General features: G+C 43.4%; 1 protein-coding gene across 1 annotated transcript in view; it reads right to left on the reverse strand.

Annotated features, from left to right (window-relative positions):
• LOC139692450 (uncharacterized) overlaps positions 1 to 22,418 on the reverse strand; it is a 94,673-nt gene extending 72,255 nt beyond the window's left edge. Inside the window, exon 1 of the mRNA XM_071590657.1 lies at positions 19,425 to 22,418. The gene's annotated coding sequence lies outside the window, so the exon portion shown is untranslated. The remainder of the gene's footprint in view (positions 1 to 19,424) is intronic.
• Positions 22,419 to 26,988: the final 4,570 nt, after the last annotated feature.

Consider the following 26,988-nt stretch of genomic DNA (forward strand, 5'->3'; position numbering starts at 1 on the left):
GTCATGCTCACTGTTTATTTCTTTTATTTCGGGGGGGGGCGGTGGGGGGGGGTATACCCTTCCCTTCCGCACTTTCCCTCCCGAATCCACGCTGTAGGTCAAGGCCGGACGATAACCAAGGATTCGAGAAAAACAAATACACCAAAAAAGCGCAAGGAGGGCGCCATCTGATGGTAAGATGGGGAAAGCAGTCGTAATGGGAATCTGAGGGAATATAAAAAATGTACGTGTAAGTATAAAGAGCGGGCCATCAATCGGAGGGAGCGAAACAAACTTCCGCTCGTCGTTTCCGGAAGAATGAGAGAAGAAGACAGTTACGACTTCTGCAGCGATCGCCATTTCCTTTAAGTGCGGAAGGTCAAGAGAGAAAAGATCGCTCGCTTCCGAAACATCTCCCATTCGTTCCACGCGACCGTTGATCCAGCGGAAGATGGATTAGACCCGCTAATTCAAACCTCACGCTCCAGTTTAGTGCGCTACTTGAATCATGGGAAGGAAAAGACTAACGCGGATGCGAAATCCACCGAGAACAAGCCCATAACAAATTTAACTACGATCTCCCAGGCAACAAATAGACAGTTAAGTGCTTGTTATTGGATTATTTCCGTATATCGGGTTGGTACAGTGGATAGCGTGTGAAGTCTGAATCGAGGAGGTGTCAGAAATACCATGGGGTGAGAAAGTCAAGTGGTGTACGTCGTCCGTCGGATGAGACGTTAAATTGTGCGACCCTTTGGCGTCTTACGTTAAGAGGAGGCTATTGCCGACGCCAGGCATCCCTCAACCCATCTTCACAAACTCCCTAGAAATCCTACCTCTACCATATCACCCACCTATCCCTAATGTCGCTTGTGAACTTAGGTGTCGGTCGCCTCCCAACCAATACCTACAACTTCTTTAGGTATTTTCAACAAGGCTCTCATTGGCGGAGAAGCTCTTTCAGTGCATCCTTGACGTTACTCTCATCCGTGGACTATCATTTTCAAAAGTAAATTGGCTGTCACTAATGAAGTGTCACCATACCTCCATTCCCTTGACTGCGAACTTGTTAGAAATATCCGCAGGAACGAACGATCATACACTATAGTGGATACCCTCTGCATTCTTGCTTAATTTTCAATTCGGAAGTTGACCTGACTGGAAAATTTGGCACCAAAACGACAGCGACTGATATGAGTGGCATACACTAATTGCGATCTTCTCATTCAATAGCGATTCAGAGATGAGGAAACTTTAAGATTTAGAACGAACTCGGATGAATTCAAACTCATACGTCCTAATGGGGGCTCAGCTCAACTTGAACTCGATAGTAAGAAAAAAGCTGTCCTCAATCCAAAGCCCAAATCTAGCACGATTCCCAAACGAACTGGCCTTGTCACAAAAAATATACAGTGGCGTTTTCACAGCTAACTACAAGACGCATTCAAGTTTTAAGATCTCCTAATTTTTTTCTTGCAAGCTACTTTTACGTAAAAGTTTTACTTCTCAATACAATCTTCCTGTAGACGTAAACATCTTTTACAATATCGAAAACATTTCTCCATGGCCGCCAATAACGCTTCTGCCTGTTGGTCCCTTTTGCCCGCAATAAAAATTGCTGATGGTTCGCGGTCAAAACTTCTTCGGGTCGTCGTCACGTGACGTTTGGCCTACTTTTAAATGTCGCACGCAGGAACGCACATTTTATACAAATCTACGACACCATCACAGCATGTCTCACACAATTGATGGTGAATTTCGGAGGGTGTTAATCCACGTAGGTGGAGAAAACGGATGATCATCCGCTGTACTTGCATAGTAAACGACACCCTTTAAATCATTGAAAACGCTCCTAACTCCAGCGGCAGTTATACGAACCCCGCGCAATGCACGGTGCAGCCACTTATGTTTCGAATGCATAATGAGTACCCTTGTAATAATCCCGAGAAAAACTTAGGTGACTTAAGAACTTCGAACACAAACATGGTAGACGTGCACAAATTAAATATTTAATTCAGCTCAGAAATAGAATCATTGGAGAAAAGTGAGCGTTAATGCTTGCAGCTTCAAATTTCCATTATTTGCAAAATAAACGCAAAAAAACATGCCCGAAAATGGCGGTCTATTCCGCTGATAGGATGGACGGGACCAATCAGACTCGGGTCAAATACCACCTGGGTATTCGGATTCGTTATAGGGTTGAACTTGGAGGGTGATAGTGACAGAAGGGCTGAGGATCTGAAGAACAAGAGAGATTTGGGAAACCACAAAATTGAACAAGACCATTTTCATCCATTCTGTAAAATACAACATTTGGATGCCGGATGTGTTAACTACATAAGTAAAATACAGCGAAAAGATAAGCGCTGCTCAAAACAAACTCGACATATATATATATATATATATATATATATATATATATATATATATATATATATATATAATGCTGTTTAAAAAATCTGTCAAGTTTGTAATCCAGTAATATACACAGTAATCAACCCGAAGGTCGGTTTGGTAGGTGACGGTAGAGTTCAGCCAATACTAAGCTCGACGGCGTGTGAAATTCATACATCAGGGTAGGGGGGCCAGTTCCTTTCCCTATGCCGGTTATGGTTTCCCAGGAAGATCTGGTACCCGAAAAATCACATAGCTTGGGTAGAGCACCAGGTGCCCAGAGGCTTGCCCGGGAATCGAGTCCGGGCCCCTCCGGTCAGTAGTCCAACGCTCTACTCCCTGGACTACCACGACCTACACACACACATCCGCCGCTATGGTGTGTGGCACGGTGTGAATACGCACCAGAATAATTTTACCCGAACATGACCCTACCGCGGACAGATGAGCAGATGATGAGCGCATAATATAAGAAGGTGCCGTCGATTTTATTTAATGACTTACACAAGACAGTATCGAAGACCTCGCTAGAAGGCAAGGACATTAATACCTCAGTCTCTCTCTAGGGACGATGAAGGCTGAAAGACGTTCGCATCACTTCCGAAGGTCGAGGCAGAGGGAAAGGTCGATAAACAAGATGAGGAAGAGGAGAGGCTTCCGTGACAGGATGTTCTGGATTCGAGTGATCTTGAAACAGACGCAAATGTGGGGGGCGGACGGACGTTTGATTTGGTGTCTCAAACATACACAGATATGGGTTGAGTGGGTCAGGAACGTAACGCGTGGACCGTGGCGTTAACGCGCGAGCTTAGCCGATGGATTTTCCTAGGCGCCAGGAGTTTGAAACGGCAACATTGCGGTTGCGCGACCCTGTAACAAAATAACGAATGCGTAACTTCAAGGAGAGAAGCAGAGGAACCCCTCCTCAGGGAAAAATACCACAGGTCTAATACTTAAACGGCGCGCATGGGAATGGCGATTCTTTCATGCAGCCGTCGTCCTGGCTCGAGAAAGTTTATGCGGAATTTTCACTCGGTAAAACTGCAAGTCCTAAGCACGCATGCGTGTTGTGTAATCACATCTTATCGAGCCCTTGGCGGTGTTTACAGGGTGGAGAATATGAATCAGATTGTTCAAGAAAATCTGAAAGGAGGAAATATTAAATATAACGGGAGATTGAAGGCCATGTTGGAAGGAAGAATGTTGAGTAGATGCGGGAAAGGAAGGTGTGCATAATCGACATTTGGAAGTCCGAAGCTGGATTCAGAAATGTATGATGGAAAGGAAGAATAAATGTGGACGATAAGAAGGGGTGCATCGAGTGGGGAACATGAGAAGTGTAACGTTGGTATGCATTTGTCTCCCCACTGCCTACTAGTTGTAAGAGGAAAAGTGTCGAAATGACAAAACCATATATCTTCATTGTTTTGATATTTTTCATTCAGTATGGACACTGGATATGCAACAAGCCACAGTGTATGAATGGAACTGACTTTCATCTCCTTTGTCAGCAATGCCTTTGCAAAATTAGCCCATAAGGACCTCCCGCAGTTTTTTCTCCTGCTAACGAAGCCCAAGAACCTCCTCTCAGTTGCCAGGCTCCAGTGAGCTGTAAGGTGCCTCATAATTCAGCTGGTAATCCTTATCTCGATGCCATAGTTCAAATTTTTGAAGCCCATAGCTGTCGAGGCATCCGATGAACATTTACGATTCGATGATGCCAAAAAAGGAGTTAAATACATTTAAATAATTTAAAGAACCACCGAATTGAGTATAAAAAATAGATTCCTCATGTAGTTTAACGTATTGATTATTACGCCTGCTACCAAGTGGCACTTTAGATCTCAGGATTAGTTATGAAGACGGGAGCATCGGAAATTTATTCAATCGTCTTAAAAACCTTCGATTAGTGTCAGGGATGACCAGCAAATATTCGGGAGAGACTCGAAACCATCGATCAACGAAAAATGAAGGAGTTTTCATCCCCGAAATCAACAAATGCTAATGTTTCCATACTAAAAATCTGCACCACTGTACTGCATTCTGAATAGGCCCCTTGGGAAAACCTTCCTCCATTGAATGCCTCTCCGAGTTAAGGGCACGCCTTACTCTTCTCCTAAGCGAATTAAGATGTCCGCAGGTATCGTCTGATGCCATTTGCTGCGGTGCTCCGTCGCCATATCACTCTGACCATAAGGGACGGGATACGAGGGGATCGGGATTGGTGTGGTGGCTGTCGTACTAGCTTCCCACCCAGAGGGCCCGGGTTCAAATCCCGGCGGTGTTGAATATTTTTCAGAGGCATCTCGATCCCTACTTGAAGTGCTTTGTGGAAGGCACTCGGAGTGAGTACGACATCCGTCGGATGGGACGTTAAGCTGCGGACCCCTTGGCGCCTTTCGTAAATAGTAGGCTAATGCCGACGCCAGGTTTCTCTCCACCCTTCATCCTTTCCTGTCCATCCCCTAAGGCGCAAATGACCTCAGCAGTCGGTCGCCTCCCTTAAATACTATTACTACTACTGCGGGATACGATGAGTATTGAAGGCCACCTTCGACCAATCACCACACAGATGTAATTATGTTGCTGTTGTTTTGTGCTCTCCTCATCCTCCTCCTCAACTCAAGAGAGGGAGGTCATCGACTCCATAGTCCTGTCGACCGGATACCCGCAAACTCTCGGCCGGCGAAAAACAACAGCGCTTTTGTGTCCGAGTTTCCATCACGGGCACCAACTGGCTGGGCTGCCTGTGCAGACGGCGAAAGGCGGCCGCCAAAAAAGATGATGTAAAACCTAGCGGAAACTGATCACCTCTCGCAAGTTAAGCTACGACGCCCCCCCCCCCCTTCCCCCGCCCCTGGAGTCCACCCAAGGCTAAAACCCTGAGGTTATCTGTTTCGAGACCCGTCCGATATTATACTTAATGCCGACTGAGAATAAAACGTCGGAAGAATAAGTATATAATACATCAAAGATCAGTACATAGATACAATAACATGAAGGCCTAATAACCCAGACTTCGATCAATAGAATCCATTCAAGCAGCAAAGCGGCAGGGCACGGTTTAACGGAATGTCGTATTTTTATTAGTTTTCAAAGTGACAACTGCTCCCCGGGATGAAAAAAAGTCTTATAACAAAAAAGACTATATGGATGTGTGATATTTATGGATACAAGGGCATACTTTTATACATCAAAATGGGTGAGTGGCAGGGGGTAGATGATTCCCTATACTATAGGACCTATTCCAAAGAAACTGCGGGAGATGCCGCAACAGTAACTTTTAACGGAGTCATCCGCTAATGTGCATTTCAATGCAACAATTTCAGAGGGTAAAAATCATTCGCCTTGACTGGGATCCCAGTCAAGGCGAATGATTTTTACACTCTGAAATTGTTGCATCACTATAGGACCTATTCAAGTGTTATATTCCCCTAGTGTTAGAAAATATGTGCATCTCACAGTTTTGCCAATAATAAACTCGGTTGGGGTTTGATAGGTGTTATTAGACCTCACCTAACCATAAGTTCTTAAGGATTGTGAAATTCACCCATCAAGGCAATTATCGGGGGTATACTTTCCCTACAGCGCCTATGGCTTCTCATTTCTCAGATTTAATTAAAGAATTCACACATTACATCAAGCATTATTACTGTTGAGGTCGTTCGATAAAAGAGCATATCATTTAAATGACCTACAGGCGAGATTTACGACCATTTTTGGTTTCTATTTCGAGACCCTTGGTGGGAAGTAAATGAGAGACATATGTCTGTCATGGCTCGGACCGTCCAGTCGCAGAAATTACGGTATCTTAATATTTGAGTTCACTATTTTTATGAATTCACTTAAAGACAGTTGTGGCAGCTCGGATGAAAGAGCACTCGGCCAGTGTAAAGCAAACTAAGAGCTAAAAAACGCTCAAATACTAGCTGAAGCTCAAACAACCTGCCGGAAAGGCTTCCGGGTCCATTTCCGGGTGATGTTCCTGGGTGGATCCGGCAAAATCAGCAACTTTTCACCCTCCGGAGACCAGGACGTTCTGGAGTGGAGGAGTCGACACGGGGAAAGTGAACTGACCACCATAACCTGAGCATATGAATTCAAAAGTCGTACGAATTTCCTATCCTTTAGCCACCAATCCATCTTTCGGACCTACGGAGTTGTGGATTTGCTTTTGACATGCTATCGTTAAGTCGCGGGACGCCCCGTGAATAATTCCCTTCACTTGCAAGTCACCCGGCGCCCTCTGGCGCTCTGGCCATAAGGAAGAGGCGCGCACCGACACCGACCACTGCGACTGCCCGCCCCTGATTCCCCTCCCGACAATCGATCCACGCACCGCCGTCGTCAAGGGCGACGCCCCTCCTGACCCCACCCCTCATCCACTTTTCCCACCTCCCCCACCCACTCCTACACCTCCCACATTCTGCACGACGCCCGCCAGGGTCGGAGGACCACATTTCCCCTCACGACCCGAACCACTCCAACTATTTGGAACAACGCCCCCTTACTTTCACCCGCAGGCTCTTGAACCCTTCCGACAGGCCGCCCAAACCGACGGATCCCCTACACCGGCGAAGGGGTATCCTTTCTCTTTTATCTCCAAAGCGAGGAAAAAAAGGGTCCATTCTTTGCCCTCCTTCAATCCAACAAACGTCGTTCCCAGCTCCTATTTCCAACAAATCCTGCCCCTTGCACGTAATGTACAGGCTCATTTCGAACGCCTTTCCCGCACCGCCGGAGAGTTAGCCTAATCACAAGGTAGTTAGACGAATGAAAAAAACAATTTACGAAAAGAAATACAAGCATGCTAGTAATGACAAAAACAAAAAATGAATCGGGCCTTATTAGGGCTATGAACGTGAAGGGTCTTGTAACCGCGAATTTTACGACTTGGCTTTGAGATTGCGCGGACCAAAAACTTAAATTTTACGCCAAACAGGATAACGGCGGTCCTTAGCACAGTTACCAGCATTTATGAACATGATTAGAAGCTGGCAAAGGCGTAACAAAACGGCGGAAACCAATTCAACGATTTGCAATCGACTGAATTTACACGCATATGCTAACCTGACAATACTCAACATCCAAGACGCAGACGCAGGGGTCATATGTAAATCTGCATACTACATGCACGTCTGATGAAGGTGAATAACGCAGTTAGGGTATAATCCGACTAAGACAAGTCGTGTAGCGGACGCCGTTGGTGAGGAAACAAAATCGTCCAGGAAGAAGAAAAAATAAACGAAGAAATATTTGGCAAAGAAGCGGATCTTCAAAGGCTCCACGCCGAGAAATCGTTATCCTGCTTCATCCTTTCATGTTTTTTCGCAAATGGCGCTGAAAATAGGCATGATTTTCCTCCGTCTCCCACCGCAGAACGAATTCCAGAAGGGAAAGAAAATTAAATCTCGTGCATTTTTAACTCCCAGCATTGAAAATCGAATCACTCCAGACGAGAATTCACCTCTATGCTCCCGCACAACACTATTCTCGAATTCCCTGATTTTAGAACCCGAGCTTCAGGGTTCTATGTATAGTCAAAAGCGATCTTTCCCCTACCCCTTCGTCCATTCATAATTTCCATTCAACCCCCTCGCGTTCACGCAGCGAGATCAGTGTCAAAGGCAGACGAGCCACACCACCACGCCCCGTGACCACCCCACGACCGCCATCGCCATGGCAGCCGGGAAGCATCGGCCCACCCTTTTAAAACATACATGGCCACGCCTACTCTCGCCCCCCCTTCCCAGCTTCCTCACCCCCTTCATTTCACAGAACCGCACACTCCTGCCCTCAAGGGCTCCAGAGGTCGATGAACCCACGAAAAGCTCTGCTCCTCCTCGCATAAAAGCCCGTCATAATGGGAGGGAGGAGGGGATGATATCGCGGGGAAAGCGGCAAATGTGTAGCAGTATTCTAGTGCGCTCGCGCGATATCGTAATTCTAGGCTTAACGTGACGGGGGCACACGGTGTGGTGCTCCTTAAGCGAGGCGTTTCCCGCTCGCGCTGTCAGCGAGCCCGTCACGAATTTCAGGAAGAACAGCGAACACTAGCGAAAGCGCCACCAATCCCATTACTCTCTATTGCTCGTCGGCCCACCATTCATCTCTACCACAATGACCGTGAGGGTCACAACAATCGAGGGAACGCCCACAATCGAAGCTTGGTGTATGACCATTATTTAATTCCTTACCGTTTTAAGGCAGTCGTTAAGACAGGAGGGAATGAACAGGAGCAGATCACGTATTTGAGTAATATTTTAGACGAACGTAGATTATATGTTTTTGAGAGCTGGTTGTGGTGAAGAGTGGAGATGATAAAGTAGACAGAGTGGTAGACAAAACGCTGCCTTTTTAAATATGGTGAACGAAAAGAGAAGGATGTCCGGGGAAATTCGAAAAATGCAGAAGCAGTGGGTGGAGGAGATATTGAAAAGAGGTGTACTTTGGAAGTTCATGTTGGATGGGGTGAATGTTAGGTAAACGGGGAAGAGAATTGACTTTTTTGGACGGCCTAAAGACAGGCAGAAACTACTAAGTACTGAGGAATAAAATGTTGTAGGGCAAATAAGAGGGATAATACATGAAGCGTAGAGCATAATATTCTTTGGAGAACTTTCAATACCTTCCATTAATACCTTCATTGAAATTGATTATCCCGAATTAAAAAATTCCTTCCATCCATGAAAACATTGGTCAGTGGCTTGGTTTAACTAAAAAAAGATTACAAAACATAGAGTTTATCGAGTTCTAGTGTATCGAATAGTATTAGCATCAAATTAATTTCTAAAAGAAAATAATAAGTTTACAGCTAGCTTTACATTCACGTTATATAGCTTCAAATTTTCGTGATTTCCCCAGAAGCTATATCGATTTATGTCATGAGCCTTAAAACCGATTCCTTTCAAGCATTACGTCCTAAGGGCCATTTGTTTGAACTATGCATTGTGGCGTCTATGGTATATTAAACGTTCGGAGAAATTATTGCGAATCAAATGAAATGGAGCGTTCGAAGGCCGGTGTAACAGGGCCTGAATTACGCAAACATATGGTTGAACCGCCTGCTTCACTGCCGATCCGAGGAATAATGCTGCCCTCGCATAACCTAAATAATTGCCTAGAGGCACATTTTCACTCTCTCGACAAATGATCATTTAGAAATAATGAGTAAGCGTACTGTAGATTTTGATTCATGTGGAAGGTCTAACTCAAAAATGAAAGCCAACGTTCATTTATTAAAGGCGAAAAATGATTTGTCGTGTTGGAAAGAGTATTTCTGCAGTAAATTGGAAACATTCGCGTATTAATAAAATAAACATGCAAAAAAAATGATATGTGAAAAGAAAAAAAAGAGGCGTTGGCGGATTGAAAATTAAACACATTAACTCGGCACCGTTGACGCAAATTACATGAGAATAATCATTTTAATTGCCGTGACAGCAACACAAAGGAACGTCTCATCTCACGAACTCAGCAGCTTCCCTGACATTAAAGGCAGCGTAAACCCTCATTCGGAATAGTTTTTTTAATAATTCCCTCACATTGGGGTCATAGGTCAACTCGATTATCCTGTACCTTTCTAAAAGTCATTACCCACCTTCCCCTTCTAGGCAGGCGTTAGAGGGGCCCATTCCAGTTCATCTCTTCTTTCTCATAAGCCAATGCAACACTTTCACGGCGTTATCCGAGTTCACGAAAAAAGATGAAAAGCAAAATGCATAAATCGTCAAGGAGTAACGTCCAAGAGTGAGAACACCAGAGAAGTGCAGTTGGGAAACTAAGCGAGTGGCTGCCTTGGCGCAATAATGTAACCGAGGCGTTACGAAACCCTGTCCCCATGGAAACAAGCCGAGGCATAAAATCCACCCAACAATTTTATGAACGGCGTACCTGACACACGCTGGGTGACATTATTACGCGAGCATTAATTGCTGCAAGAGGAGATTACAGAGGAGACCGGAGTCGATGGATGCCTCGCCAAGGCTCATCAACGGCGATTGGTCGACATTAGTAGCTTCACACCAATTTCTGCCATTCTTGCCTTCTCATTTGAAAGGCCTTCCATTAGTGCACGCTGTGGCAATCGGGAGCTATGAAGCGGGATGGTGCAGGATCACTATTTTCGCAGGAAAGAACAAAAAATAATGACGAAATGAATTGATCGAAATGTTCTGCGTGACCTGATTTCCCACCGGGCACGCAGGGGAGAAAAAGAGGAAAGAGAAGCATGCCCATAATCGACCGCAAGACGCATTATTTCGCGCGAAAGGCCTCTGCTGTTTCGTGACGCAACAAACGGACGGGTGGGAAGGGGCGGACTATTCGCATTTTTAGAGGTTAACCTAAATAGGTTGTGAAGCGTAAGCTCATTATAAATATCTGTGCGTTATTCCTCTTATTAACGCGACGATGATTGGTTTTTTTCTAAACGCTTATCAAACGCAGGCAAATGCAAGACGATGTAAGCCACGCGCAATTCGACATAGACTGATTTCTTAAAATTAATACACGCATTAACCACACTAATGACAGACATCCATTTTGAGAAATTTTATCATCACAACTTAATGAAACTTAACGAATACAGTAACAAAACCACAATAGTTGCATGAAAACCGTTACAAAATAAGAAAAAACAAGTCCAGTTGGAGAAAATGAATAACATCGCGATGTTCGCTTTGTGAAAGGAGAAAACAAGGAGGGGCGGCCCTTATAACGGGCATAAAAACCAACAACGCTGGTCGGTGCGTGTGGCAAAAAGTGGGACGGGCAAATACATAAATACATTGCGCAAGGACAGTCCTTTTTCCCGCCATCATAGAGAGCTAAGGTGGAGGCAGGATAGGGTGAAAGGAGCTCGCAAGGTACGGCTCGTGTTGCTTCACATAATGGTCTGCAAAGACGTCATTTTTTCTGCGGAGCTTTGTTTACAATGGATTCTTACTTAGATAACAAATATTGCCTAAAAAAATACTTCAGATTTAAAAACGCAATCAACTGTCAAGTAAAGATAGTCTCCAGTGTATATTACGTGAATTATTCTACCGTTCTTACGAGTATGTAGAGAAATATCCACGGTAAAATGCACCACGCACGTTTCAGTACAACAAAAATACCCACTCCCTTGCGCCAATTCTGTCTCCATGGACCCCGTTTTGTTGACACAGTTGTTTCAATGGCGACTTACGCCATTTTCTCTACGTGACGCTGGGAAAAATGTGGCCAAGCTTTTAAAAGTTATCGTACCACGTGAGAAATTGCCATTACAACGCGAAGGTTGACAAACAATGAAAAGAATGTTGGGATGTTAAAACATAGACCAACTAAAGGTCTTCTCTAAATTGGTGTCAATGCAAAATTTAATTACTAGATTGTCCTTATTAACGCAATAATAATAATAGAGCCTTGCGATCTACGATTGAAATACAGACAAGATTGATTGTGGGAAGAGCTCATGGAAGTGATGCAAGGCCGAATTAACCCCATCAGTTGAAATGGGAGTAAGCATTGAAGCATTATTATAAACAGAAGAAATTTAAAAGAGAAAACATTTTTTTTTCTCACAGCCATCCCACCACATTTGTAAATAGGGGTTATCAAAGAGACCGTTGTTTATGAGCTTACCTCATTCAGATGAGTAGAGCAACAGGATTAATGAAATTAAAGCCTGAAAAATAACTTAAGAGAATGACCCTTGTAATTAAAGAGCACAGGCGTAGTGATTTTGGGGAAAAAATAATTAGCCCAACTAGAGGAGATATACTGCAGATGCGTGCCAAGAGAAGGGTAAATCTAACGGCATACAGAAAATACATATGGAGATGCGGTTTCCGTAGGTATTTGGGACTTCAGACGTTTCCGCATAGAATTATTTCTATTGCTATTAGGTAATCTACCAGTTAAGGTATGTTTTGAATTAACAACACCACCAAATATATATTTTGTTTCTCCAAACAAAAAACAACACAACATCCCACTCTACATCAAGCCCTTCTTCATCTCCGTGTAATTCCTACCTCCCTCCATCCGTCTCACAACCCAATCCTACTCCTGCTCCTTCTTCGCTATCCTAACATTCTTCCCTCTATCACAATCTTCAATATCCCACTGCCAATCAATATCCTTTTCATCCCTTTTCCCTGCCTCCTTATGGTTTCCCTCAAAAATCTTCTTCACCCCCCCCCCTCACCATCCTTAGCACTTCCTGGTTTGTTTTTCTTTCCGTCCACTTCAACTTCTACAACCTTCTCCACACCCGCATTTCAAAAGCACCCAATCTACGTCTATCATAGTTTTTCGCAATTCACTCTATCAAACGCATTTTCAAAATCTACGAAACAGGCAAATACTTCCTGATTGTATTCTATATTCCTCTCGATTAGTGATATCATTAATGCAATGCCATCGCGCGTGCATCTCCCCTTCCTAAAAACAAATTGACCATCCCCTACGAAATCATTTGGCCTTCTCTCCATCCTTTTTCTGATAATCCTGAGAACAACTTAAGCCGAGTGGGAAACCAAACTTATTGTTCTGTAGTCCTAACACGACGTAGCCTTTACCTTTTTCGGAATAGGAACTAACACTGATTTTACAAAGTCTTGCGGCCATGTTCCATCCTTATATATGCCATTAATCAGTCCATAAGGCTCTTTCTCCCACATTTTCCTAAACAGCCTTATATGATTTCATCTCCCTCAATGCCCTTTCTATCTCATAATCGAGTATGCCTGGACTTAAGCTATCTTCATATACGCCATTATCTCTTTGTATGTCTAAGCTTGTTGGCCTTAGTTCTTTACCATAGAGTTCTATATATTCCTTCCATCTCTCTTAGATCTTTCCTGCGTCAACTATTATCTTACCCGCCTTATCTTTTACTGTGAACACAGATCTTCCCTTCTCACTTCCCGTTAGGGTTGTGACCTTCTTGTATAGCGCAGCAATGTCATCCTTCCCCTGCAAATTTCCCATATCCTCACACTGCGTCTTACACCACGCTTATTTTGCTTTATTTTTTATCCGTCTGCTTCACCGTGTTTACATTCTTCCACTTCCTTCTCTCATCCATCTTTGTAATCATCTCATGCGTGATCCATGGTTTACTTATCCTTTTCCCATTTTCCGTTCCTATAGTTTCTTTTGCGAATTTCGATATCCCTTTTATGATGTACGTATGCTCATTTGTTCTCGATCATACTCCGTTCTTTTTTCTCATTCATGATTTTCTCTAGAGCCTGCCGATACTCTTTCCGGGTCAATCCAGTTAATGGTTCCATAAAATAATCAATTCGACACAACATTCGAGATCGAATTGTGCATCCTGTATGTCTGACCCTGGCGAAAAGCCACCTCTCGATCATCTCCAGGGTTTAAGCAGACATTGTCTGACTGTTCACAAAATCAATCAACCAACATTTTCGATTAAACCACTCACGGTGTACGTGGAGACAGAGATCAATTTTGTGAGTGCCTAAAGAAATATATTTTATGAACAATGGAATAGTGCATTATTATTTGCTACTAATCGATCGTGTTACTATGGCTCTAACGACATTTCATTTTAATTATATTTCTTGGTCAGGATGCCGAGATGTCATTGAAGAAAAGAATGGGAAACAGAAAATATTTGCCAAATGTTCTTCAACTGACATTCGTGAGATGTTCCCATCTTAGTACGACTTATTCGTATACACCAAGAGCACGATTTTACAGACAGATCACGAAAACAGGCTTCCTAAAAAAATATTGTGCATTCCAGCACCACAAACAGTATTCTCTTCATCTCTGGTTGATGGTAAAATAGTTCCGGAGTAGAATAGGAAATATGCATCGCCCTTATTTAAATTATCACATTGAAAATCGACCTCACCACCTTTATCGAATGCGATTCCCCCTTTTAAACAATACGATTTGAAGTATCCTGATTTCAGTATTTAAATACGCATCGTCTAAATCGGCCTTTAAAGACGACAGCCGAGTCAATCACTTAAAGGTTTTGAGAAAGTATAAATGAACACTTAATGAATAATAACTACTCCTTCCAAATTATTATTTTTGCTCGTCCGACTGCTTCTAAAAATTACGTAACATCAAATGTTGCCCATTAAATTAAAACAAGCGACATCGTTCGTTCTTCGAAATAATCAGCGAGCAACCATCGAAAAAGTTTCCGACAACCGAAGATTCGATTTTCCACTCATTACGTATTTATTCTGTGACTACGCATTTTTTCCACTCATGTGTTCGCTTTTATTTCAGATACCTATAGACTAAAATCGGGGAGCAGAAGAGTAATGCTTCTTAAGGTAATTACAATATTTCACAACCCCGTTCCCACTGAAATATCGGGCAATTCATGAAGAGAGAGAAGTCACCCCTGGACAGTGAACTTCAGTGAACAAAAGAAGAGCCAAGAAAAGCGAGTGGGCACAAATTATGTTGGTTGGCGTCGAAGACATTCTTCGTTGACCGCATTCGTTGACGAGCGCTCTAAACCGGAAGTCATATATATGTAGTTCTGAATTTCGAAAACACCCGAGCAACGAGAGTGGTCGCGAGAGCTCACACTCGGCTATGTCCACCATTAAAGGATACCGGAAATGCATGCACGTAAAATCGTAAATCACTAAAGATCAATAGAGTCCCAAAAATACGGAATGAAATAAAGAAAATGAGGAAGAATATATATAATTATAATGCTATTTTTTTCAAAAGACATTTCAAGTCATAGTTTTTTTTATCCATCCGTGGGATGTTTACTTCTTTTTACTGAAATCTTATAAGCTGACACTGATTGACATTAAAATATGCAATACAAACTAGAAGTGTCAATTAAGCGTATAAGATTTCAGACGTTTTAAAAGACTTGATGGGGCATTGTGATATCTTCAATGTAACGGAAAAAATAACGACACAAATAGTCCCAAAGGCGGGTTCAGATGGACGAAAACTGTAAAAGAAGACAGGAAATTGGAAACGACGCATATGCCAATATTATTTATTCACAGACTTTTCCATCAACTGCATAATCAAATCGATATTTTTATTGAGCAGCATGGTTCAAGTTGAGTGCGAACAGATATGCCAAACCGTAAGAAATCAATTCCCATCTCATCGAGTGTCAATTTGTCAAGTTCATTAACCATTCCGTTGGATATTGAGGTTTAAATTTTCAAGGTTTCCCAACAGTCTTCAAATGTTGGTGTACTCACATCCATCACTCCCTTGTCGTTTTATGATGCTTGGCCATCTTCTTTTTCGATTTGATCCAGCTGCGTGTGGGCACGCGAAGCCATAGTTCCAAGCGCCGCCGTTTGAGGGAGGGGAGGGTATGAGGGGAGGTGATGGCGGCAGGGAATCGCCAATCAGCTGTTTTCTGAAGGATTTGTATCATACATGTATGTTTGGGTGCTGCCGTGTGCGGTCAGTGTCGAGGAAGGAGACTTCACCTTCCTCCACCCATGGTGACAGGTGGAGAGGAGGGGAAGCATGGCGTGGTGGGGATTTAGGGGGTAGGAGTTGGAAAGTGTGCGTGCGTGGTGAGTTCGCCCTTATACACACACACAATCGCACGCACGCATCAGCTGACCGCCTCCCCGAGGCCACACTCTTAACCGAAGGCCGAGAAGAAATTTCGAGTATTTTTTCCTGCGTTGGGTTTCTCTTAAACGTACACCAGATTCGCGTTAGACATTCGTAAAAGATTCGCGATGCGTGTCGAGAAGACGTGTCCTTCCTACTTCCTTCTTCAATGCATGTGAACGTCCAGGCGATGAGGAACAGAACTTGGGAGAACATGTCTGTTTTCTTAAAAGTGGTGTTTTGAAAACAACAACGTCAACTGAAGTTCTCAGATCTTCGGCCAGAGTACGTATGGCGACGACCTTGGTCAGGAGTTTATTGCCGCATAAATCCCTCTTCGGTGACAATTAATCAATATTAAAAACGGCACCACAGCCTTGGTCGTTCCCCGCCACCATCTGTTTACCCGCGAACAGCCAATGATTGATGCGATTGCTCGATTTTATTGATTGTTTACCATTTTGTGGTAACAACGAATTCATTTTCTGAGCGTCGTCGCCGTATGGATAACTAGCAGCGGAGGGCTCTGTGAAATGGTAGAACTTGGCCCAAAATTTCCACTGCTCGTCTTTCGTGGTCGAATGCAACCTTAGAAATAAAATTAACGGATGAAAAATACGTCGAATGGGGGATGGAATGCACTTGATGATACGATATATGAGTGTGGAAAAATAACACGCCGCGTTGATAGTGGCACTCGCAAATCCTTGATGCACGTAGAGATGCAAGAGAGGAAAATAAAAACTGCATAGCAATCCGCCATTGATTGGTGTTAGTGAGAGAAAATCGCTTGGAATTTAGGCAAGGAAGGACGCCAGGTGAAAGTGTGATACGCAAGGAGGAGGAAAGAATTTACAGGGTTTGGAGGTGATTCTTTCGGAATAAAACAACTGTTTCCGTAGCACGAACAAAGTGTGAATTACTCCCCCATCAAAGAGTTCCAATCGAATGCTTGAAAGAATAAACCAAGTGTGCCCTTACGAGCCCCAGGAAAATTTGCGCGACTGAAACTCGCCCTCTGGATAGCCGCAGTCTTCTCTGTTATTGTGCCATCGCCTGGCCCCGATCTCAAATCCGTCTCGCATGCTCTCTGCTCGTTAAATACGACGAGATTGCCGCTTTGCTGGAGGACTTTCGTAACGTCTCCTCACAAGTGCGAAACTTACGGCTTTTCCTTTCTAAAGCGAAACTTCCGGTTCAGCGATAAAAACAGGATTGGAGGATCTCGCGGTTGAGAGGGACACCAATTATGAATGTCACACATTTTTAAAGGAGCGAGCGAGGTTAAGGCACGAATGCCCAAGGCAGCCTATAAAGCAATCCTAAAAACAGACTTTGTTTCTGAGGAACCACTACCACCAGAGGCCATGTTATATACACCTCTCATATTATCTTTCGAACTCCTGAGAATATCATCCACACAACACACATCCTGCGCGAATTTATGATTTAGAACCCCTAGGACTCATTCCCCGACCTAGGAGAATGTCTGTAGACAAAAATATGCATAAACAAAATTATTAAGAATAAAGAAAAAATACGTGCTTACATTAAATGAACGACATAAGTTCAATGGCAAATGATGAACTTCTGCATATAATGAATGATTGGCGAGGCTTCACTTACCATTTCTTACCACACCGTCAAATAGCACTGATCATCATCAATGCGCGCGGTGAGGTTTGAAGCAGAATGAGGAACAAATTTTTCAGAGTTTAATTTCTCCAATGAAAGACCTCATACGATTTACTTTCGCCTGCAATACTGCCTAATTTAATTTTCATGCATTTTCCATAGACTATGATTCTAGGTTACTGGGGGTTAAGGTTCACGATTAGTGTTTTGAATCGAATGGGATGAAACACGAAAGGAAACTTAAATGGAAGTGTGAAAATTAGGAACTTAATTAAAATCGTCAACGATATATTAACTGGGTGAGTATAAATGGGATTTATGAATAATATTTCAGATCAACCGCCGACTAAAATACTCTCTAACACTTCCGGAGTTCATTCAATTCATGAAAGCACAGAAATTTTTCCACAAATCGAAATCCGCTACGAATCTTTGTGGAGAACGAGTACTTCGACTGTAATCGTTCACAATATATCGCACGCGATATATTACTGTGTGAGATCATAGACAATAATCATAATCGATTTTTACCAACAATTAAGCAATAACACTAGAGAATAAGTTCGGCAGATCGCTGTTCGAGAAACAGCACCATTAAGGTCTGGGGGATTGCCCTAGAACTCGAGGAACAGGTGCGCTCCCGTAAAGGACGGACATGTCGAGAAGCTCTCTCTTGGAATGTAATAATACCACACACGTTTTATATGCGCAAACAAAACCACGAAGGTTGGAACCGTTTCCCCAATTTCAATCCCTCACGACACCATTTCACCCACAATCCGTTAGCGGAAGCCTTTAATCTTAAACCAAAACGATTACGTACAATACCGACATCCAAAGTTAAGGAAGATTTCCACTAACGGTAACACTATATAATATAATTCGGTCCTGCGAAATAGGCATGCCTGTAAACTGCTGAAAGAACAGGTTATATGTGTTATGTATGTAGCATCATAGCGGAAATGGTAAATTTTAGAACACGAAGAAACTTCATTTCCCGATACCAAAACATACTAAATATTTAAAAAGAAAAACGTTTTCTTCCCCACTCTCTGGCTCGAAAATGAAAGAAAGTCTGTGATGGCAAATGGGGATTTTTTTTTCGCAGATATATGTTCATTAGGAAGTGTTATCGAATCCTTCAGCCTGACCGGACAACTTCAAACCATTGGTCGAAGAATCGCCAGTAACATTTGCCAATTTATATGAAGTATCCAAAGTTATCCAAAAGATTTCACTCAAACACATGAACAATCGGCCATAAAAAGAACGGTTGCTGGTAAGCAAAAAGCGTGGGTCCACCATTATAAGCTACCAATTACATTCCACCAAATATGCCCGAGTGAAAATAAGTTAATTTCACAACATAAAGTTCGGATGGACAAAAACACAAGAACTGGCGAGTGGAGAAATTCAGTAATTATGCCGATAGAATCCATTCTTCTGAATTCACCGGAAGAGAGTCAGTACCTACTACAGAAATCAAGTCAGCTGATCGCCGACCATATATTCGAAATACCCAGGAAAAGAGTAACGTAAATGGCTTCGTTTATCTTCTCTCTAAGGAATTCGAAGAACAAACCCAACACGGTGAGACACGAAGTCTTCCAAGACTTTCTTTTGAGTCTCGGCGAAGGAACGCCATGCGAAATGTGCAGGTGGGCACATAAGGCTTAGCACTGGCAAGAAAGACTCAGCCTTCCTTTTATTTTCTTTGAAGTAAGAAACCAGTTTCGAAGGTGAGGGACGGGGATACATATGTATGTTATAGGTGGTTGTTGTTGTGCTGGAAAAGAAGACAAAATGTATGCCCCTTACAAGTTGCTCACCTTAATCCGACACCTGCTCGAAGTATATCTCTCCTCAGCAAATGATGAATGTTGTCTTATTGGCTGCACACACGCGCGACGAGGACCTCTTCTTCTGAGATGGCCCTCGGCTGCCTTGCGTTGGCCTCTGCTTGCCACGCTGCGAGATTTTAATCGGACAGCACAACGCTTAAACTAACTACGGATTCGCTTGCGTTCCGTGCGAATGATACAAATTTCCAGGAGAAGGAATAAGCAGTCTCGTGCTTCGCTTCTCTTCGGGACCCAATGCGCTGACTTGAAAACAAGCGAACGGGCTGATACGCGGAAAATGTGGGCAACAATCAACCCATGGAAGATCTCAACGAATAGCAGCTTTAAGAAGACCTTCTTCTGTTGCTGTGGTAACTGTTGTGTCCGAGCTAAATTTGGGACTCAGTCGCTTTGCAGTCCTTTGAGGCGGCGCACATGGATGGGAGACTTTATAATACTGCCTTTGAAGTACTGAAGAAACGAAAGGAGGTCAATAATATTCACGAAGAATTCGCAACAGGCATAGAGTCACTCACTCAAGACACACGCACAGGAAGCCCATTATGACACGAACAGAAAGACACATCTCACACGCAGGAAGATTTAAGTTGGGGACCCATGCACTCTTCACTTCAACTGTCTTTTCTTCTCTCTCTCGCCCTTAGAAGAAGTGATCTCACAAGTAAAACCTTCGCGAGCGGACGCGTTAACGTGCAAAACAAGAGTAGATACCAGTCGAGACGATATTTTTTTCCCCGTGAACTTTCTCACATTTATCGATTCCCACCTCTTGGTTTGTTTTTCTCACGTAACGGCGGCAACATACAAAAAAACAGGTTTTCTTTAAAACACTCCCAACCAGGAAGATATTGCGGATAGTCGAGAATTAAAAACACAGTTGACAAACGATGACGACGAGACGAACGGCAATAATATACTGGGCATAAGTAAAAAACAGTGTCGTCGCCCAACCGCGACAATGCTTCAATCCCCAAACACGGTCTCCCTTGATATGAGGTGATATGGGGACAGCGAAGCAACGGCGCATGCGGCTCTGCTGAGGGAATGGAATGGGCTAAAGGGGGGGATTGGAAGGAGGAGGCACGGTCGCTAGGCAACAGAACGTATATGCGGGGCGGATGGGAGGGAGGGTTGGAGGGGAGTGAGGGCTCTGGGGGGAGGGGGTGAGCTGGTTAGGCAGGTTTTCCCTTTAAAACCTGGCACATATGCCTTCGCACTAACTTAGGGGCGAGTCTGCGTCGAGCAAGAGAGGGGCTCCTACTGTATATAGGCTCGCTCTTCGATGGCAAGCAGATTGCTCTCGGAAGCTCTCGAGGGTAGGTTGGAGGCGTTTCTGTAACACGGTAAACTAATGTTGGTCTAGAGAGAATGCAATTACACTTGCACTATACTCGTAAGTACATTCTGTCGGAGTTACGAAGGTTGAGAAAACAATATCCCAAAGATGATGCACATAGCAGGGTCCGCTTATGACATTGTATAAATAAAAACCGACCGACTGGTGGTCGAAACGTACTTATTTTTCCACACCAATCCTGTCTTTTTTAACCCTTTATGCCATCGCAGGTCGTCAATATTCTAGAATTGGTAAAAGTTTCATTTTATCACTGGAAAATCTTGTATTTATTCACGTTGACTCACATTTTTATCGGGGATTGTAAACGTAACTCAGACAATTGCAGGGAAACCGCGGATGAAAAGAAAGTATACTTTTTTTCCAACTTTCCTCGTCCGCTACCGATGGTCGCTGACCCTGCGTTTCCTGGCCTTCAACACCTGTAAGCAGCACAGAACCCTGAGCCTCCTCTGGCGTCCCATATGAGTCGCCAGGGTGCAGGGGAAGGGTATGCGAGAGATTAATATAGCCTATGTCGTCCGTTCAAGGCACCAAACACAGAAGTCAGAATCTCTGGAAGAAACCGACCAGGAACTAACTCTGCGGCTGTTGATGTCGACTTTTCAGAGGGAGGAGAGTGATGTCTCTTTTTCCTTTCCTCTGTGCCAGAATCTCAGGAGACGGAGAGAGACAAAGATTCCGAATTTCGGCGTTCCCTTCCTTCCGGGAGGCTGCCCACCGACGACTTCTTCGGCAGCTCACTGAAAGTGACGGTCTTCCGCGACAGGAATACCGTTTTAGTTCCCTGTCTACGACGACGGAGGAAGGTGTTGAAGAAGCGAAGTAGTGAGGGCACTCGAAATTCTCACGAACGAACTCTTCGATTCGCGATAGTCTGAATGCTTTATCGCGTTTGGCCTTTCCTTTACTGTTACCGACACCAACGATGCACAACAACGATGATGACTGACCACAATGCTCACCACGCTTTATGCTGCGCAGTCGGTCCGCTAAGCTTGTTGTTATTGCGTTTTACAGTTTGATGTCAAGGGATGCTTCAAAATGAATTTTTTTTTCACGGAACGGATGAACTGAGAGGATGGGGAACGAACTAGACCTTCTCGATCACTTAGGTACGGGCTAGAAACGTCGTCCTTTCAAAGGAACGAGAAAAGTTTACTTCCTAACAGTGTGTGCTCCCGACCTTCTACGCCGGGGCTTAGGACGTCACGGGGCAAATTCTATGGGCACCGAACTGAACGGGAACAGCATACGCACGATGTGAAGCAGAGACAGTTTTCTTCCCTTCTCCAGAATCTTCTTTTGAGGAACTGTCTTCCTTGATGGCGGGAGCAACTTTGCCGATAAGAAATCAAAGTCACACACTCAGGAGACCTCTCGTCGACGAGGCGAAATAATCTATTCTTTCTCTTCCGTATCAGTTTGGAGGAAAAAAAAGATCCAGATCTCTGGGATGATCCCGCCGATAGCTCGATTCAACTACTCGTGCAGACACTTCTTGTCCCAGTGGTTGCTAACAAAATGCAGTTATTGCTTGTTGAAAAAAAAGAGCGACGATGATTGATCGCCGCGGCGACGCACAGGACGGCCGCCTGTTGCCTGGTTATACGCCGCCGACTCTCTGACTCTGGGGGGAGATGGAGATGGGATTCGCGCGCGTCGACGCGGTTTAGAGGGGGCCCAGGGGTGTTGGAGGGCGAGGATAGGGATTCTTTGGTCCACGCCCCCGCAGCGCGCATGCGCTCCATCTTCTATTTTTTTGCCAGGACGTAAATACCTCGCGTGGATATGCGAATGTCCTCCGACCAACGTCAGCCTCACTTCCGCCGAACCGTCTTGCGAATGCGTTTATATAAATGTTCATGCATGCAATATGCGTGCATTTATTCGTCCGAGTGCATGCGAAAACCAAAATACAAAATCGAGGTGGCGTCACGTTTGACAAACCACTGGGTCACCCTTCTCTGAATTTGACGAATTTACATCCGTGTGTTATTCACAACTTGAGTCTTCCTTGTCTGCGTCTATCAACTTTTGCATTTGATAATATGGCAGCATGGTGGCCAGATGTATTCTATTCCAGGATTCAGTGCCTCATTCACTGAGTTAAATTGATTAAATAACCCTTTATAAAATACAAAATGGGGTACCTACAATACAACTCTTCAGTGCTAATGACAAACATCCAATTATTAGTTTTATGTATGAATAAATATTGAATGTCGCGTTTTCTGTGAGAAAGGTGACCAGACACCCAATACATCAATAATGACAAGACGATGAGCTAAAGACGCGACAATCATAGTCATTCTGAAACTTTGAGCGAGTATCGAAACCCACAGGTGGCAATACAAATGAATCTTACAATGATGTTACGATTTGAGCGATGTAAGAAAAATATCCTCGTCATAACTTTTGTTTAGGGAAAGCACTGTTGTCCCAAAGGAAAATATGGATACCCATAAATCTCCCTGTAGTTTCCCAAAATAAGTTTTTAATCTGATCACCCAAAACAACTTTTGGACATTGATGCCGAATGAATATAATTGTTGTTTATTTCAAATATTCTTTTTTTGGTATAACTCTGATTATTTCAACGTTCAGGATACCAAACGCACAGGCGAACTCCAGGGGATGACCTCTTGAAAGGCGTTAGTCGGGACAGTAAGAATGTGTTATAATGGGAAGAGTTCACCCCAGCCGTACTCTTATAAATGGGCAAAGGATGAGTGGGGGATATTGGAGAAAATAGAAACAGTAAATCGATAAAAATTATAAAATTAAATAATTAACTGAAAATAAGACTAACAATAAATATAGTAAAAAACTGAAAATAATTGAAATGTTTAAATACCGCAAACGGTTAGAACAATGAAATGGAGGGGGGGGGGAAATATTAATTTTTTGAATGCTAAAAAAGTGAAAATTAATCACGCATTCTCTAGCTTGGATGTACTATGCAGCAGTGATCCTTGCTAGTCGCATACACTCTCACTCTATCAGGGCTTACGAGAGGTTTCCCTCTGCGTCAGGGGCCCACCAATCACACGTATAAGCCCTGATAGAGTGAGAGTGTATGCGACTAGCAAGGATCACTGCTGCATAGTACATCCAAGCTAGAGAGTGCGTGATTATTTTGCCTTTATTACGATTTTTCGTATTATACGTGTGACTGACGGGCCACTGGCGCAGAGGGAACCTCTCCTAAGCCCTGATTGAAGGTGAGTGCCTGTGACTAGCAAGGATCAATGCTATATAGTACATCCGAGCTAGAGAGCGCGTGATCATTTTTCGTTTATTATATTTCTTAATTTTATTTCAATACGTGTGATTGGTGGGCCCCTGACGCAGAGGGAAACCTCTCGTAAGCCCTGATAGAGTGAGAGTGTATGCGACTAGCAAGGATCACTGCTGCATAGTACATCCAAGCTAGAGAATGCGTGATTAATTTTCACTTTTTTAGCATTCAAAAAATTAATATTTCCCCCCCCCCCCTCCATTTCATTGTTCTAACCGTTTGCGGTATTTAAACATTTCAATTATTTTCAGTTTTTTACTATATTTATTGTTAGTCTTATTTTCAGTTAATTATTTAATTTTATAATTTTTATCGATTTACTGTTTCTATTTTCTCCAATATCCCCCACTCATCCTTTGCCCATTTATAAGAGTACGGCTGGGGTGAACTCTTCCCATTATATTTATACGGCCGTAGTTACCGTTCGCTTTGTATAAGAATGTGTTACTTCGGTCTTCTCAATACTCGATCATGCAAAATATTTTTTTTCAATCTTCAATATCTGCGCTTTGATTTAAGTATTTCCTCTAGCACTTGTTTAGGTCCACAGTATGTATTCCCTCCCCGGACTACAACCTTGACGTAGTGGAAGGGCTTGTGCGTTCCGATGACCCCTAGAGCTGTGCTGGCGGGAGTAATAATAATTGCTCCTGGTAGGGTGACCCATGCCAGATAGGTTGAAGGTTAGGAGCCAGACGAAAGGTAGTCCACGCAGCGTCTGTTCCTCAGTGAGGCGGCTGCAATGGCGTCTGACCCCAGTGGGGCGGCCAGTAAGTGATGGTGTCACGTTAAAAACACTATTGAGGAAGGCAACGGGAAGCCACCTCAATTATCATTCCCAAGATTTAAATGATGGACAATACAATATGTATTACCTAAATTTCAGTTTTACAGCTGAGATACGATACATAAAACCATTGAAACTGAATTTAAGGCGGGCCAGTGTTTCCCTAACTTAAGATTCCTTTTTCTTTGTGGTGGTCTTCCATTTAGCTGTGTGGTTTCGGATGGGCACGTAGTCAATTCCTTACTACTTTGACCATTTTGGTCCATAACACATCCAATATAGATAACCTATTACCCTACTCAAGTTTATGACCTCCTATTTCGACTATTTAACTTCTGCCTCACCGATTTCTTTCCCGTCTCTCGAAAACCTCGATACTTCTGCTTTGTTTGCATTAATTCTCGTTCTATAACTATTGCACTGGACTTCTAATAAGCTCAGCAATGGTTGTACGAATAATCTATTGGCTGACTGGCAAACTAAAGATTGATCATCCACAAACCTAACCGTTTTCATGGATTCCCCACCGACTTTCATTCCTAACACCATTTCTTCCCTTAATTTGTCCTTTGTACTTGCCTCTCGGTCTTCCATGCGGAATATCCCCTTCTATTATGTTTATAAATGTTCAATTCTTCCTTCAATCATGTCCTATCCATCTTGTTCTTCTTTGCCTTACTGTTCCCCACATGTCTCCCTCTTCTGGGCTTCTATATACTTTCTCGATCCTCACATTGTCCATTTAATCTTTTTTCAATATTTCAATCTCCCTAAGCACTACATTTCAGAGGCTTCTATTCTTCGCTAGACCACTTTTCCAATGTTCCACGTCTGTGATCCGTAGAACTTCACAGGAACATTTTGACGAACTGCGTCCTTGCTTGCAACCTCAGTTTTTTGAACAGAGTAGTGGCCTCATCTTGAAGAACTTCTTCTTAGCTTGCGCTATTCTTCGTTTGAACGCGTCTATCGAACGACTTCCCTCCAAAATTACACTGATGATAAGGTAGACGGATTCCACTCGCTTTAGTATTAATCCTCGAATTGGGATATCTGCCTTAAGTTTCTATCTTCCTCTCGCAAGGAGTTTACATTTCTTCTTGTTGATGCTCCGATTATATTCCCATGGTACTTGGTCCATAGCATTCGGTATAACTTGCAATTCCTTTCGCATTTCTTCTATTAGACGTCGATATTTCTAAAATGTGTTTGGTAGTGTGTTAGAATTTGAGATAATTGTGCTTTTTAAAAAATACGGCCTAAAGCTTTAAGAGGGCATAATTCGTAACTCAAGGATGTAATTGTTTTACTATCAGGCCGACTCACTTTGGTCAACTGACTCCTCATCATCCCAAAACTTCCAAGTGTAAAATGACGCCTCGATAGCTTAACTAGCTAAAGCACTCGGCCGGAAAACGAGGGATCAAGGTTCGAATCAAGGCTAATGATTTTTACACTGAAATTGTTGCATTGAAATGCATATTAGGGGATGAATCCGTTAAAAGTTACTGTTGCGGCATCTTCCGTAGTTTCTCGGGATCCTCTATATGACACTGGCGTTCAACCCAGCCACTTCGAAACTTTAAAATAAACGCTCATGACAACCAACGGTTCTCTTTGAGACCGACTTGCTTCCACGGGCGGAAATGCTCCTTATCGGAGATAAAAGTCCCGGCGACTATTTTCCTCAGAAGACCTCTCCGCCATAATCTGCATTCTTGTTTTAGCTACGGAGTTTTCTGCGCTGAGAGTACTTTGCCCTGGCTCACGCTCTGCGTAGAATAATAATCGGCACATGGACGCGGCATGGGCAAAGGGTGCCTGAGAAGTATTCCTCATTTGAGTCACCGCAGGCTGAACAGGGCTAAAGGGGCAACTGACAGGACAGAGTTCGGAAACAGGGGCCTGACATGCCCTTCATGCGGGGATGGGAGCGTTCTTCTTAGAGAAAACTAATTCTTAATGAGTCAACATGCCTAACAAAATCCCTCGCCACTCTGGTTCTCTAGACAGGGATTGCTTACAGATTTCTGTGGCGGGGGGTGTTGACCTAACGCAAAGACCTTAATAGATACATCTACACAATACC

This window comes from Hetaerina americana, unplaced genomic scaffold, assembly GCF_022747635.1.
Source record: "Hetaerina americana unplaced genomic scaffold, ioHetAmer1.1.p SCAF_4, whole genome shotgun sequence".
Lineage (NCBI taxonomy): Eukaryota > Metazoa > Arthropoda > Insecta > Odonata > Calopterygidae > Hetaerina > Hetaerina americana.